The sequence below is a fragment of the Arachis hypogaea genome, chromosome 16, assembly GCF_003086295.3.
Source record: "Arachis hypogaea cultivar Tifrunner chromosome 16, arahy.Tifrunner.gnm2.J5K5, whole genome shotgun sequence".
Lineage (NCBI taxonomy): Eukaryota > Viridiplantae > Streptophyta > Magnoliopsida > Fabales > Fabaceae > Arachis > Arachis hypogaea.
This window is the reverse complement of record NC_092051.1, coordinates 76,620,111-76,634,198: the sequence shown is the minus strand read 5'-3', so window position 1 is coordinate 76,634,198 and position 14,088 is coordinate 76,620,111. Positions and strand designations below refer to the sequence as shown.

Sequence of the window (14,088 nt, the reverse complement as noted above, 5' to 3'; positions counted from 1 at the left end):
GAACCTTTTCAGATTGTGACTCAACTTTGCTAGAGTCCCCAATTAGAGGTGTCCAGAGCTCTTAAGCACACTCTTTTTGCTTTTGGATCACGACTTTAACCGCTCAGTCTCAAGTTTTCACTTGATACGTTCACGCCACAAGCACATGGTTAGGGACAGCTTGGTTTAGCCGCTTAGGCCAGGATTTTATTCCTGTGGGCCCTCCTATCCACTGATGCTCAAAGCCTTGGATCCTTTTTATTTTACCCTTGCCTTTTGGTTTAAAGGGCTATTGGCTTTTTCTGCTTGCTTTTTCTTTTTCTTTTTTTCTCTCTCTTTTTTTTTCTTTTTCGCCATTTTTTTCTTTTTTTTCGCAAGCTTTTCACTGCTTTTCTCCTTTTCAGATTATCAAATAACATTTCTCCTTTTCAACCATTCTTTCAAGAGCCAACAATTTTAACATTCATAAACAACAATATCAAAAATATGCACTGTTCAAGCATTCATTCAGAAAAACAAAAAGTATTGCCACCACATCAAAATAATTAAACTATTTTAAAATTCAAAATTCATGTACTTCTTTTTTTTCTTGCAATTAAAAACACTTTTATTTAAGAAAGGTGATGGATTCATAGGACATTCATAACTTTAAGACACTAATGATCATGTAATAAAGACACAAACATAGATAAACATAAAGCATAAAATTTCGAAAAACAGAAAAATAAGGAACAAGGAAATTAAAGAACGGGTCCACCTTAGTGATGGCGACTAGTTCTCTCTCTTGAAGATCTTATGGAGTGCTTGAGCTCCTCAATGTCTCTTCCTTGCCTTTGTTGCTCTTCTCTCATGACTCTTTGATCTTCTCTAATTTCATGAAGGAGGATGGAATGCTCTTGGTGCTCTACCCTTAGTTATCCCATATTGGAACTTAATTCTCCTAGGGAGGTGTTAATTTGCTCCTAATAGTTTTGTGGAGGAAAATGCATCCCTTGAGGTATCTCAAGAATTTCATGATGAGGAATTTTCTCATGCTCTTGTCCATGAGTGGGATCTCTTGTTTGCTCCATCCTTTTCTTAGTGATGGGATTGTCCTCATCAATGAGGATGTCTTCCTCTATGTCAATTCCAGCTGAATTGCAGAGGTGAAAAATGAAATGAGGGAAGGCTAACCTTGCCAAAGTAGAAGACTTGTCCGCCACCTTGTAGAGTTCTAGGGATATAACCTCATGAACTTCTACTTTCTCTCCAATCATGATGCTATGGATCATGATAGCCCGGTCTATAGTAACTTCAGACCGGTTGCTAGTGGGAATGATTGAGCGTTGGATGAACTCCAACCATCCCCTAGCCACGGGCTTGAGGTCATGCCTTCTTAGTTGAACCGGCTTCCCTCTTGAATCTCTCTTCCATTGAGCACCCTCTTCACAAATGTCTATGAGGACTTGGTCTAACCTTTGATCAAAGTTGACCCTTCTAGTGTAGGGGTGTGCATCTCCTTGCATCATTGGCAAGTTGAATACCAACCTTACATTTTCTGGACTAAAATCTAAGTATTTCCCCCGAACCATTCTAAGCAAATTCTTTGGATCCGGGTTCACACTTTGATCATGGTTCTTGGTGATCCATGCATTGGCATAGAACTCTTGAACCATTAAGATTCCAACTTGTTGAATGGGGTTGGTGAGAACTTCCCAACCTCTTCTTTGAATCTCATGTCGGATCTCCGGATATTCACCCTTTTTGAGCTTGAAAGGGACCTCGGGAATCACTTTCTTCTTGGCCACAACTTCATAGAGGTGGTCTTGATACACCCTTGAGATGAATCTCTCCATCTTCCATGACTCGGAGGTGGAAGCTTTTGCCTTCCCTTTCCTCTTTCTAGAGGTTTCTCCGGCTTTTGGTGCCATAAATGGTTATGGAAAAACAAAAAGCAATGCTTTTACCACACCAAACTTAGAAGGTCTGCTCGTCCTCGAGCAAAAGAATAATGAAGAGAGCAGAGGAAGAAGAAATAGAGGAGATAGAGGGGTTAGTGTTTCGGCCAAGGGGGAGAAGTAGTGTTTAAGATGTGTGAAAATGAAGGGGTGAAGATGGGTTTATATAGGAGTGGGGAAGGGGTAAGGTTCGGCCATGTATGGGTGGGTTTGGGAGGGAAAGTGGTTTGAATTTGAATGATGAGGTAGGTGGGGTTTATGATGGATGGATGTGGATTGGTGAAGGGTTTATGGAGAAGAGGGTAGGATTTGATAGGTGAGAGGTTTTTGGGGAAGAGGTATTGAGTTGATTGGTGAAGGGTATTTGGAAAAGAGTATTATGAAAAGGTGTAAAGAAGAGAGAGAGTGAGTTGAGGTTGGTGGGGATCCTGTGGGGTCCACAGATCCTGAGGTGTCAAGGGTTTCTCATCCCTGCACCAATTAGGCGTGCAAAATGCCCTCTGCTGCCAATCCTGGCGTTAAACGCCAGGTTGCTGCCCATTTCTAGCGTTTAACACCAGCTTCTTACCCTTTTCTGGCGTTAAACACCAGTCTGGTGCCCATTTCTGGCGTTAAATGCCCAGAATGGTGCCAGACTGGGTGTTTAACGCCCATTCTACTGCCCTTACTGGCGTTTAAACGCCAGTAGACTTCTCCTCTAGGGTGTGCTGTTTTTTATTATGTTTTTCAGTTTGTTTTTGCTTTTTCAATTATTTTTGTGACTTCACATGATCATCAACCTATAGAAAACATAAAATAACAATGGAAAATAGAAATTTAGCATAGATAAGTAAAATTGGGTTGCCTCCCAACAAGCGTTTCTTTAATGTCAGTAGCTTGACAGTGGGCTCTCATGGAGCCTCACAGATACTCAGAGCATGATGATGGCCTATTGATAAACCCATATTTCATGATATATTTTGTGCTTAGTTTGAGTGATTTATTAAATCCTTCACCCACTTATTCATATTAATTGCATGATTTTACTTTCCCTCCCTCATTATGTGATGTATGTGAAAAACATGTTTTCCTATGCTTTCAAATTAATTATTTTAATTACCTTTATTTCCATTCAATGCCGTGATTAGTGTGTTGAGTAGTTTCAGATCTTCTAAGGCAGGAATGACTTAAAGGATGGAAAGGAAACATACAAAAATGGAAAGAAAGCATAAAACGGAGTTTGTGTAGAAACTGGCATCCACGCGATCGAATGGGCGACGCGGACGCATGCCAAGCGCGAAGAAGCAGCGACGTGGCCGCATGACTGACGCGACCGCGTGACAAGGAAAACTCCGAATGACGCGGCCGCGTGACCCACGTGGACGCGTGACAGAGGCCACGCACCAGAAATTGCAGAAAACGCTCCCAGCGAATTTTGAAGCCCTTTTTGGCCCAAATCCAAGTCCAGAAGGCATAGACCAGAGGTTATGAAGTGGGGGAATGCATCCATTTAGAGAGAGACAACTTTAGTTAGTTTTCATGATTTAGATTTAGTTTTGAGAGAGGTTCTCTCCTCTCTCTTAGGATTAGGATTTAGGATTTCTCTTAGTTTTAGGAGTGACTCTCGATTCCAGGTTCAATGTTCCTTTACTTTAAGCTTCCCTTTCACTTTTTATTCGTTCCATTACTTTAGTTGTTTATTTGATGTTGCAAGTTAATTTATGAATTCTTCCATGTTACAGATTACTCTTTTGAATTAATGTTATTTGAGGTATTTCAGTTTATTATTGCTTTCTTTTATTTACATTATTGTTATTCCCATCTGAAGGCATTTTTATTCCTGTAGATTTACTTTTCTCCTTTTGGTCTTGGTTAAGAAATCTGTAACTCAGGAGTTATCAAACTCAAACATGATTGAAAATTGTTATCTTGTTAATTAAACTAAACTTCAATAATCCTAATCTTTCCTTAGGAAATAAATAGGATTCGAAGATCAACCCAATTAATCCCTTGACCTTCCTTTATCTTAGTAAAGGTTAACAAAGTGGAATTAAGATTTAATTCTCATCATCATTGATAAGGATAGCTAGGATAGGACCTCTAATTTCTCATACCTTGCCAAAAGTTTATTTACAGTCATTTATTTATTTTACTTGCCATTTAAATTACTTGTTCTTCATTTACTTTAATTGCTAATTAAGCCATTCGCTCCTCATTCTCAAAACCCCAATTTACAATCTCCAGAACCAATAATAAGAACATACTTCCCTGCAGTTCCTTGAGAAGACGACCCGAGGTTTGAATACTTCGGTTATCAATTTATTTAGGGTTTTGTTACTTGTGACAACCAAAATGTTTGCAAGAAAGGTTGATTGCTTGGTTTAGTAACTGTACTTACAACGAGAGTTTACTATAACCTCTAAACCATCAATCTTCTGCTCTTCCAAAATGGCATCGTTGCCGGGGAACTGCAATCGTGTGCCTTATTATTGGTTATTGTAAATCTTTTTCTTTTACTTATTTATTTGCTTTTATTTTCCCCTCTTTATTTCTTTTAGCTACTATGAATTCTCACCCCTTTCGCTTTGAGTTTGGTTCTAGTGTTATTGAAAGGAATGGAAGTTATAACAGGAACATACATCAAGGTCAGAGCAATCAAAGATAGATGGAGCCAAGAGGATCTGATCAACCCTTTAGGCAACAACACCCTCCAAGATATCATGGACAAAGACCATTCCACAATGCATCCCAAGCAAATAGACATGGTGGACAACCTTGTAATTACCAACAAGCCCCACCATGTGCTTATAGACCATCCTCTCAACATAACTCCAAACCACCACACTCACAAGCTCCTTTTCACCATTCACCACCATATGATTCTCATTTACCCCAGTTCCAATCCAATCACTCCCAAACACCACCACTTCCCCCTGTGCCATATCCAAATCTATCACCCCGAGAATCAGAGGTTCACCTCAAGGAAACAGTAAATCGACTTCAAACAACCCTTCATCAACTGGAGTAAGCAGTAAGTCAATTATCTTCTAGACGTTCAAACATTCAAGGACATCCCACAGCCCCATGTGGACAATCTAACGAAGGGCGTAGTATGAAAGAGATACTAGAAACTCCAGTGGACAAGACAGAGCATGGCTTCGTACTGGAACAAGTAGAGGAAGCTGTCATTATTGAAGAAGAAGAGTTGGTTGAAGACTTAGGAGACGCTAAACTTCCATGGGAATCCAAAGTTGTGGAGCATTCTGTCAAGGATGTTACAATTTATGCTAAGGAGGATTGTGCGCAGTCCCCGAGGCAGATATTTCATGAAGAAATAGAAAGAATAACCCAAGAAGCAAATTTCCTTGATGATGATAGTCACAAGTCATGTTCTCCTAGTAATGAACTTGCATCCGCAAGTGAATTCTCTGAGAGCGAAGAATCTTCCCAAGTGAATACGAAGATGATACGGAGGTAGATTTCTCTCAACTTCCAGTCTATGACTTAAGTGATGAGGAAGACATAGATGGCTTTGATCAGGACATGGATACATGTGAAGAATCTTGCAAGGAAGTGGAGAATTTCACAGAAGAGCACAAGGGAGTAGAACTCACAGAACCACTGGAACCACCTATCCCAAGGCCATTACCACCCAATACAAGCTTTAAGTGGGTACAATCCTTAACCTTTAACTGTGTTTTTCTACTTGAATTTGGTTTGCTTGAAACAGATGGCCAGCTTAGAGCTCTCTGCGGCTTTAAGAGTAAGCGGGAAATGGCTCGTACTCAGAGCTGGTTGATGAGCGGATAATTTATACGCTTTTTGGCATTGTTTTTAGTATGATTTTAGTAGGATCTAGTTAATTTTAGGGATATTTTTATTAGTTTTTATGTTAAATTCACATTTCTGGACTTTACTATGAGTTTGTGTGTTTTTCTGTGATTTCAGGTATTTTCTGGCTAAAATTGAGGGACTTGAGCAAAAATCAGATTCAGAGGTAGAAGAAGGACTGCTGATGCTGTTGGATTCTGACCTCCCTGCACTCAAAGTGGATTTTCTGAAGCTACAGAACTCAAAATGGCGCTCTTCCAATTGCATTGGAAATTAGACATCCTGGGTTTTCCAGCAATATATAATAGTCCATACTTTGGCCGAGTTTAGACGACGCAAAAGGGCGTTGAACGCCAGTTCTATGCTGCAGTCTGGAGATAAACGCCAGAAACACGTCACGAACCAGAGTTGAATGCCAAAAACACGTTACAACTTGGCGTTCAACTCCAAAAGAAGCCTCTACATGTGTAAACTTCAAGCTCAGCCCAAGCACACACCAAGTGGGACCCAAAAGTGGATTTATGCATCAATTACTTACTTTTGTAAACCTTAGTAGCTAGTTTAGTATAAATAGGACTTTTTACTATTGTATTTACATCTTATGGTTTTTAGTTGAACTTTGGATCATATTGATCACGTATGAGGGCTGGCCATTCGGCCATGCCTAGACCTTCATCACTTATGTATTTTCAACGGTAGAGTTTCTACACACCATAGATTAAGGTGTGGAGCTCTGCTGTTCTTCATGAATTAATACAAAGTACTACTGTTTTTCTATTCAATTCTACTTATTCCACTTCTAAGATATCCATTCGCACTTCAACATGAATGTGGTGATCGTGACAGTCATCATCATTCCCTATGAACACGTGCCTGACAACCACTTCCGTTCTACCTTAGATTGAATGAGTATCTATTGGATTCCTTAATCAGAATCTTTGTGGTATAAGTTAGAACCCATGGATGGCCATTCCTGAGATCCAGAAAGTCTAACCTTTGTCTTTGGTATTCCAAGTAGGATCTGGGAAGGGATGGCTGTGTCGAGCTTCAAACTCGCGAGTGCTGGGCGTAGTGACAGACGCAAAAGGTTCAATGGATCCTATTCCAGTATGATCGAGAACCGACAGATGATTAGCCATGCAGTGACAGCGCATTGGACCATTTTCACTGAGAGGACAGGATGTAGCCATTGACAACAGTGATGCCTGACATACAGCTTGCCATGGAAAGGAGTAGGATTGGTTGGATGAAGACAGCAGGAAAGCAGAGGTTTAGAGGAACGAAAGCATCTCTATACGCTTATCTAAAATTCTCACCAATGAATTACATAAGTATCTCTATCCTATTTTATGTTTTATTTATTTTTTAATTATGAAAACTCTACAACCATTTGAATCTGCCTGACTGAGATTTACAAGGTGACCATAGCTTGCTTCAAGCTGACAATCTCCATGGGATCGACCCTTACTCACGTAAGGTTTTATTACTTGGACGACCCAGTGCACTTGCTGGTTAGTTGTATCGAAGTTGTGACAAATTATGAATTAAGATTAGAGCACCAATTTTTTGGAGCCATTACCAGGGATCACAATTTCGTGCACCAAGTTTTTGGCGCCGTTGCCGAGGATTGTTCGAGTTTGGACAACTGACGGTTCATCTTGTTGCTCAGATTAGGTAATTTTCTTTTTGTTTTATTTTCAAAAATTTTTCAAAAATCTTTCAAAAATTTGTCATCTGTTTTTGAAAATTATTCTAAATTTTTAAGAATGAATTCTAGTGTTTCATGAAGCATGTTGAAGCCTGGCTGGCTGTAAAGCCATGTCTAATTCTTTTGGATTGTGGCTTCCAACCATCAGCATAGAGGCAAGTTAATTTGAATATCAGTTGTTGCATGCCTGATTTATATCCTAAAGCTGGCTGGCTATTAAGCCATGCCCAACCCTTGGATTGGAGCTTTAGGCCAACATTGAAAGATTCCTGGGATTCTTATTAAAAATTTTGAATTTCTTATTTTCTTTTCCCTATATGTTTTCAAAAAATAAAATAAAATAAAAATATACAAAACTCCAAAAAAAATTAATAAAATCATAAAATCAAAAATATTTTGTGTTTCTTGTTTGAGTCTTGAGTCAATTTTAAGTTTGGTGTCAATTGCATTTTTTCTAAAAATTTATGCATTTTTCAAAAATTCATGCATTCATAGTATTCTTCATGATCTTCAAGTTGTTCTTGGTAAGTCTTCTTGTTTGATCTTGATGTTTTCTTATTTTGTGTCTTTTCTTGTTTTTCATATGCATTCTTGAATTCTTAGTGTCTAAAAATTAAAAATCTTTAAGTTTGGTGTCCTGCATGTTTTCTTTTCTTGAAAATATTTTCAAAAATAAGTTCTTGGTGTTCATCTTGACATTCAAAGTGTTCTTGGTGTTCATCTTGACATTCATAGTGTTCCTGCATGCATCACATGTTTTGATCCAAAATCTTCATGCATTGAGTCTTTTTGATGTTTTTCTATTTCATCATTAAAAATTCAAAAATTAAAAAAATATCTTTCCCTTTTTCACTCATAAATTTTTGAAATTTGAGTTGACTTTTTCAAAATCTTTTTTAAAAAAATTCAAATCTTTTTCATTTTTCTTATTTATTTTCGAAAATTTTAAAAATATTTTTCAAAAATCTTTTTCTTAATTTTATCTCATAATTTTCGAAAATATTATCAACAATTAATGTTTTGATTCAAAAATTTCAAGCTTGTTATTTTCTTGTTAAGAAAGATTCAAACTTTACGTTCTAGAATCATATCTTGTGATTACTTGTGAGTCAAGTCATTAATTTTGATTTTAAAATTCAAATCTTTTTCAAAACTAATTTTAATCATATCTTTCTATCATATCTTTTTAAATCAAATCTATTTCAGAAAAAAAAAATTTTGATTTTAAAATATCTTTTCTAACTTCTTATCTTCTTATCTTTTCAAAATTGATTTTCAAATCTTTTTCAACTAACTAATTGACTTTTTGTTTCAATCATATCTTTTTCAAAACTACCTAACTAATCCTCTCTCTCTTATTTTCAAAAATTTCCTCTCTCCTTTTTCAAAATTCCTTTTTTTTAACTAATTGTTTTAAATTTTAATTTTAATTTTATTTTCCCTTTAATTTTCAAAAATCATCAACTCCTTTTAAAAAATTATTTTCGAAAACTTCTCTCTCACCTTCTTCTATTTATTTAATTACTTACTAACACTTCTCTTCATCTCATATCTCTGCTCCTATCCTCACCCTTGTGTTTGGATTATCCATTCTTCTTTACATTACATTCTTTTCTTCTTCTACTCACACAAAGGAATCTCTATACTGTGACATAGAGGATTCATATTTTCTTTGTTATTCCCTTCTTTGTCATATGAGTAGGAGCAAGGACAAGAACATTCTTGTTGAAGCAGATCCTGAACCTGAAAGGACTCTGAAAAGGAAACTAAGAGAAGCTAAAATACAACAATCCAGAGACAACCTTACAGGAATTTTCGAACAAGAAGAGGTGATGGCAGCCAAAAATAATAATAATGCAAGGAGGATACTTGGTGACTTTACTGCACCTAATTCCAATTTACATGGAAGAAGCATCTCCATTCCTGCCATTGGAGCAAACAATTTTGAGCTGAAACTTCAAATAGTTTCCCTGATGCAACAAAACTGCAAGTTTCATGGACTTCCATCTGAAGATCCCTTTCAGTTCTTAACTGAATTCTTGCAGATCTGTGATACTGTTAAGACTAATGGAGTAGATCCTGAAGTCTACAGGCTCATGCTTTTCCCTTTTGCTGTAAGAGACAGAGCTAGAGTGTGGTTGGACTCTCAACCCAAGGATAGCCTGAACTCTTGGGATAAGCTGGTCACGGCTTTCTTAGCCAAGTTCTTTCCTCCTCAAAAGCTCAGTAAGCTTAGAGTGGATGTTCAAACCTTCAGACAGAAAGAAGGTGAATCCCTCTATGAAGCTTGGGAGAGATACAAGCAACTGACCAAAAAGTATCCTTCTGACATGCTTTCAGAATGGACCATTCTGGATATATTCTATGATGGTCTGTCTGAATTAGCTAAGATGTCATTGGATACTTCTGCAGGTGGATCCATTCACCTAAAGAAAACGCCTGCAGAAGCTCAAGAACTTATTAACATGGTTGCTAATAACCAGTTCATGTACACTTCTGAGAGGAATCCTGTGAGTAATGGGACGCCTCAGAAGAAAGGAGTTCTTGAAATTGTTTCTCTGAATGCCATATTAGCCCAGAATAAAATATTGACTCAGCAAGTCAATATGATTTCTCAGAGTCTGAATGGAATGCAGGCTGCATCCAACAGTACTCAAGAGGCATCTTCTGAAGAAGAGGCTTACGATCCTGAGAACCCTGCAATAGCAGAGGTAAATTATATGGGTGAACCTTATGGAAACACCTATAACCCCTCATGGAGAAATCACCCAAATTTCTCATGGAAGGATCAACAAAAGCCTCAACAAGGCTTTACTAATGGTGGAAGAAACAGGTTTAACAATAGTAAACCTTTTCCATCATCCACTCAGCAACAGACAGAGAATTCTGAGCAGAATCCATCTAGCTTAGCAAATTTAGTCTCTGATCTATCTAAGGCCACTCTAAGTTTCATGAATGAAACAAGGTCCTCCATTAGAAATTTGGAGGCACAAGTGGGCCAGCTGAGTAAGAAGATCACTGAAACTCCTAGTACTCTCCCAAGTAATACAGAAGAGAATCCAAAGAGAGAGTGCAAGGCCATTGATATAACAATCATGGCTGAATCCAAGGAGGAAGGGAAGGACGTGAATCCCAAGGAAGAAGACCTCCTGGGACGTCCAGTGATCAATAAGGAGTTCCCCTCTGAGGAACCAAAGGAATTTGAGACTCATCTAGAGACCATGGAGATTCCATTGAACCTCCTTATGCCATTCATGAGCTCTGATGAGTATTTCTCATCTGAAGAGAATGAGGATGTTACTGAAGAGCAAGTTGCCAAGTTCCTTGGTGCAATCATGAAGCTGAATGCCAATTTATTTGGTAAAGAGACTTGGGGAGATGAACCTCCCCTGTTCACCAATGAACTAAATGCATTGGATCAACTGAGATTGCCTCAGAAGGAACAGGATCATGGAAAGTTCCTAATACCTTGTACCATAGGCACCATGACCTTTGAAAAGGCTCTATGTGACCTTGGGTCAGGAATAAACCTCATGCCACTCTCTGTAATGGAGAAACTTGGAATCTTTGAGGTGCAAGCTACCAGAATCTCATTAGAGATGGCAGACAACTCAAGAAAAGAGGCTTATGGACAAGCAGAGGACGTGTTAGTAAAGGTTAAAGGCCTTTACATCCCTGCTGATTTCATAATCCTAGATACTGGGAAGGATGAGGATGAATCCATCATCCTTGGAAGACCCTTCCTAGCCATAGCAAGAGCTGTGATTGATGTTGACAGAGGTGAACTAGTCCTTCAATTGAATGAGGACTCCCTTGTGTTTAAAACTCAAGGTCACCCTTCTGTAAACATGGAAAAGAGGCACAGTAAGTTTCTCTCAAAACAGAGTCAACCAGAGCCCCCACAGTCAAACTCTAAGTTTGGTGTTGGGAGGCCACAACCAAACTCTAAGTTTGGTGTTGAACTCCCATATCCAAACTCTAAGTTTGGTGTTGGAAAGTCTCAACAATGCTCTGAACATCTGTGAGGCTCCATGAGAGCCCACTGTCAAGCTATTAACATTAAAGAAGCACTTGTTGGGAGGCAACCCAATCTTTATTTATCTAATTTTATTTTTATTTTTGTTGTTCTTTCATGTTTTATTAGGTTCATGATCATGTGGAGTCACAAAATAAATAGAAAAATCAAAAACAGAATCAAAAACAGCAGAAGAAAAATCACACCCTGGAGGAAGGGCTTACTGGCGTTTAAACGCTAGTAAGGAGCATCTGGCTGGCGTTCAACGCCAGAACAGAGCATGGATCTGGCGTTAAACGCCAGAAACAAGCAGCATTCTAGCGTTCAGACGCCAGAAATGCACACTGAGGAAAGCTGGCGCTGAACGCCAGAAACAAGCATAGAACTGGCGTTCAACGCCAGAAACATGCTGCATCTGGGCGCTGGACGCCCAGAACAAGCACCAATTCGGCGTTTAAATGCCAGAATTGCATGCAAAGGCATTTTACATGCCTAATTGGTGCAGGGATGCAAATCCTTGACACCTTAGGATCTATGGACCCCACAGGATCATCTCAGCATCTGTGGACCCCACAGGATCCCCACCTACCTCCACTCATATTCTTCCCTCTTCTCAATGTTCATCTTCTCTTCCCAATAAACACCCTTCCCTAAAACCCTTCACCAATCACCTCAAAGCTCTCTTCCCTATTACCCATTCACCACTCACATCCATCCACTCTTCCCCATAAACCTACCTCATAAACCCCACCTACCTTCAAAATTCAAAATCACTTTCCCACCCAAACCCACCCCATATGGCCGAACCTTAACCCCTCTCCCTCCACTATATAAACCTCTCCATTCTTCTTCATTTTCACACAACACATCCCCCTCTTCCCCTTCTTGGCCGAAACACAACTCCCTCTCCCTCTCCTCCATATCTTCTTCTTCTTCTACTATTCTTTCTTCTCTTGCTCGAGGGCGAGCAAAAATTCTAAGTTTGGTGTGGTAAAAGCATAAAGCTTTTTGTTTTTCCATTACCATTGATGGCACCTAAGACCGGAGAATCCTCTAGAAAAGGGAAAGGGAAGACAAAAGCTTCCACCTCCGAGTCATGGGAGATGGAAAGATTCATCTCCAAAGCCCATCAAGACCACTTCTATGATGTTGTGGCCAAGAAGAAGGTGATCCCCGAGGTCCCTTTCAAACTCAAGAAAAATGAGTATCCGGAGATCCGACATGAGATCCAAAGAAGAGGTTGGGAAGTTCTAACAAACCCCATCCAACAAGTCAGAATTCTAATGGTTCAAGAGTTCTATGCTAATGCATGGATCACTAGAAACCCTGATCAAAGTAAGAACCCGAACCCAAAGAATTATCTCACCATGGTTCGGGGGAATTACTTAGATTTTAGTCCGGAAAATGTGAGGTTGGCGTTCAACTTGCCAATGATGGAAGAGAACGCACGCCCCTACACAAGGAGAGTCAACTTTGATCAAAGGTTGGACTAAGTCCTCATGGACATATGTGTGGAAGGAGCTCAATGGAAGATTGACTCAAAGGGCAAACCGGTTCAACTGAGAAGACTGGACCTTAAGCCTGTAGCTAGAGGATGGTTGGAGTTCATTCAACGCTCAATCATTCCCACTAGCAACCGGTCTGAAGTTACTATAGACCGGACCATCATGATCCATAGCATCATGATTGGAGAAGAGGTGGAGGTTCATGAGATTATACCTCAAGAACTCTACAAGGTGGCTGACAAGACCTCCACTGTGGCAAGGTTAGCCTTTCCTCACCTCATTTGCCATCTATGCAATTCGGCTGGGATTGACATAGAGGGAGATATCCTCATTCATGAGGACAAGCCCATCACTAAGAAAAGGATGGAGCAAATAAGAGAGCCTATTCATGGATCTCAAGAGACGCATGAACAAGCTCATCACCAAGAAATCCCTGAGATGCCTCAAGGGATGCACTTTCCTCCACAGAACTTTTGGGAGCAAATCAACACCTCCCTAGGAGAACTGAGTTCCAACAATGGACCACTAAGGGTGGAACATCAAGAGCACTCAATCATCCTCCATGAAATTAGAGAAGATCAAAGAGCTATGAGGGAGGAACAACAAAGACAAGGAAGAGACATAGAAGAGCTCAAGGACATCAGTGGTTCCTTAAGAAGAAAACGCCACCATCACTATGGTGGACTCATTCCTTGTTCTCAAATTTTCTGTTTTTCGTTTTCTTTATGTTAAGTGCTTTTGTTTTCAAGTTTTATTTTATTTTATTATATTGAACCTGGAAGCTTTGCATCTCATTCATATTAATCATTGCATTCTGCATTCAGTTTAAAAAAAAGGGTATGCGACGCGACCGCGTCATTCACGTGGCCGCGTGACCTGGAGATCGGCGTAAACATCCAACGTCCAGAAAGTTAGGCTGGAATCGTGCGGCCATTGTGTGTTCTCACAATTGACCCACGCGATCGCGTCACTTACACAATACCAATCCCACGCGACCGCGTGAGCAACGCGATCGCGTCGCATAGGATTACACAACACCCCAAAAGGAGACAGAGAGTTAGGCTAAAACGACGCTGGAATTGTGCGTTTCGCACAAATGCCAGCGACGTGATCGCATGCCCCAGGCGATCGCGT

At 39.5% G+C, this 14,088-nt stretch overlaps 1 non-coding gene across 1 annotated transcript; it reads right to left on the bottom strand.

Moving 5' to 3' along the window:
• Window positions 1-9,662: 9,662 nt before the first annotated feature.
• LOC112761785 (small nucleolar RNA R71) lies at window positions 9,663-9,770 on the bottom strand. The gene has a single exon (XR_003182162.1). It is a non-coding gene; the product is annotated as a small nucleolar RNA R71 (small nucleolar RNA).
• Between the last annotated feature and the right edge of the window lie 4,318 nt (window positions 9,771-14,088).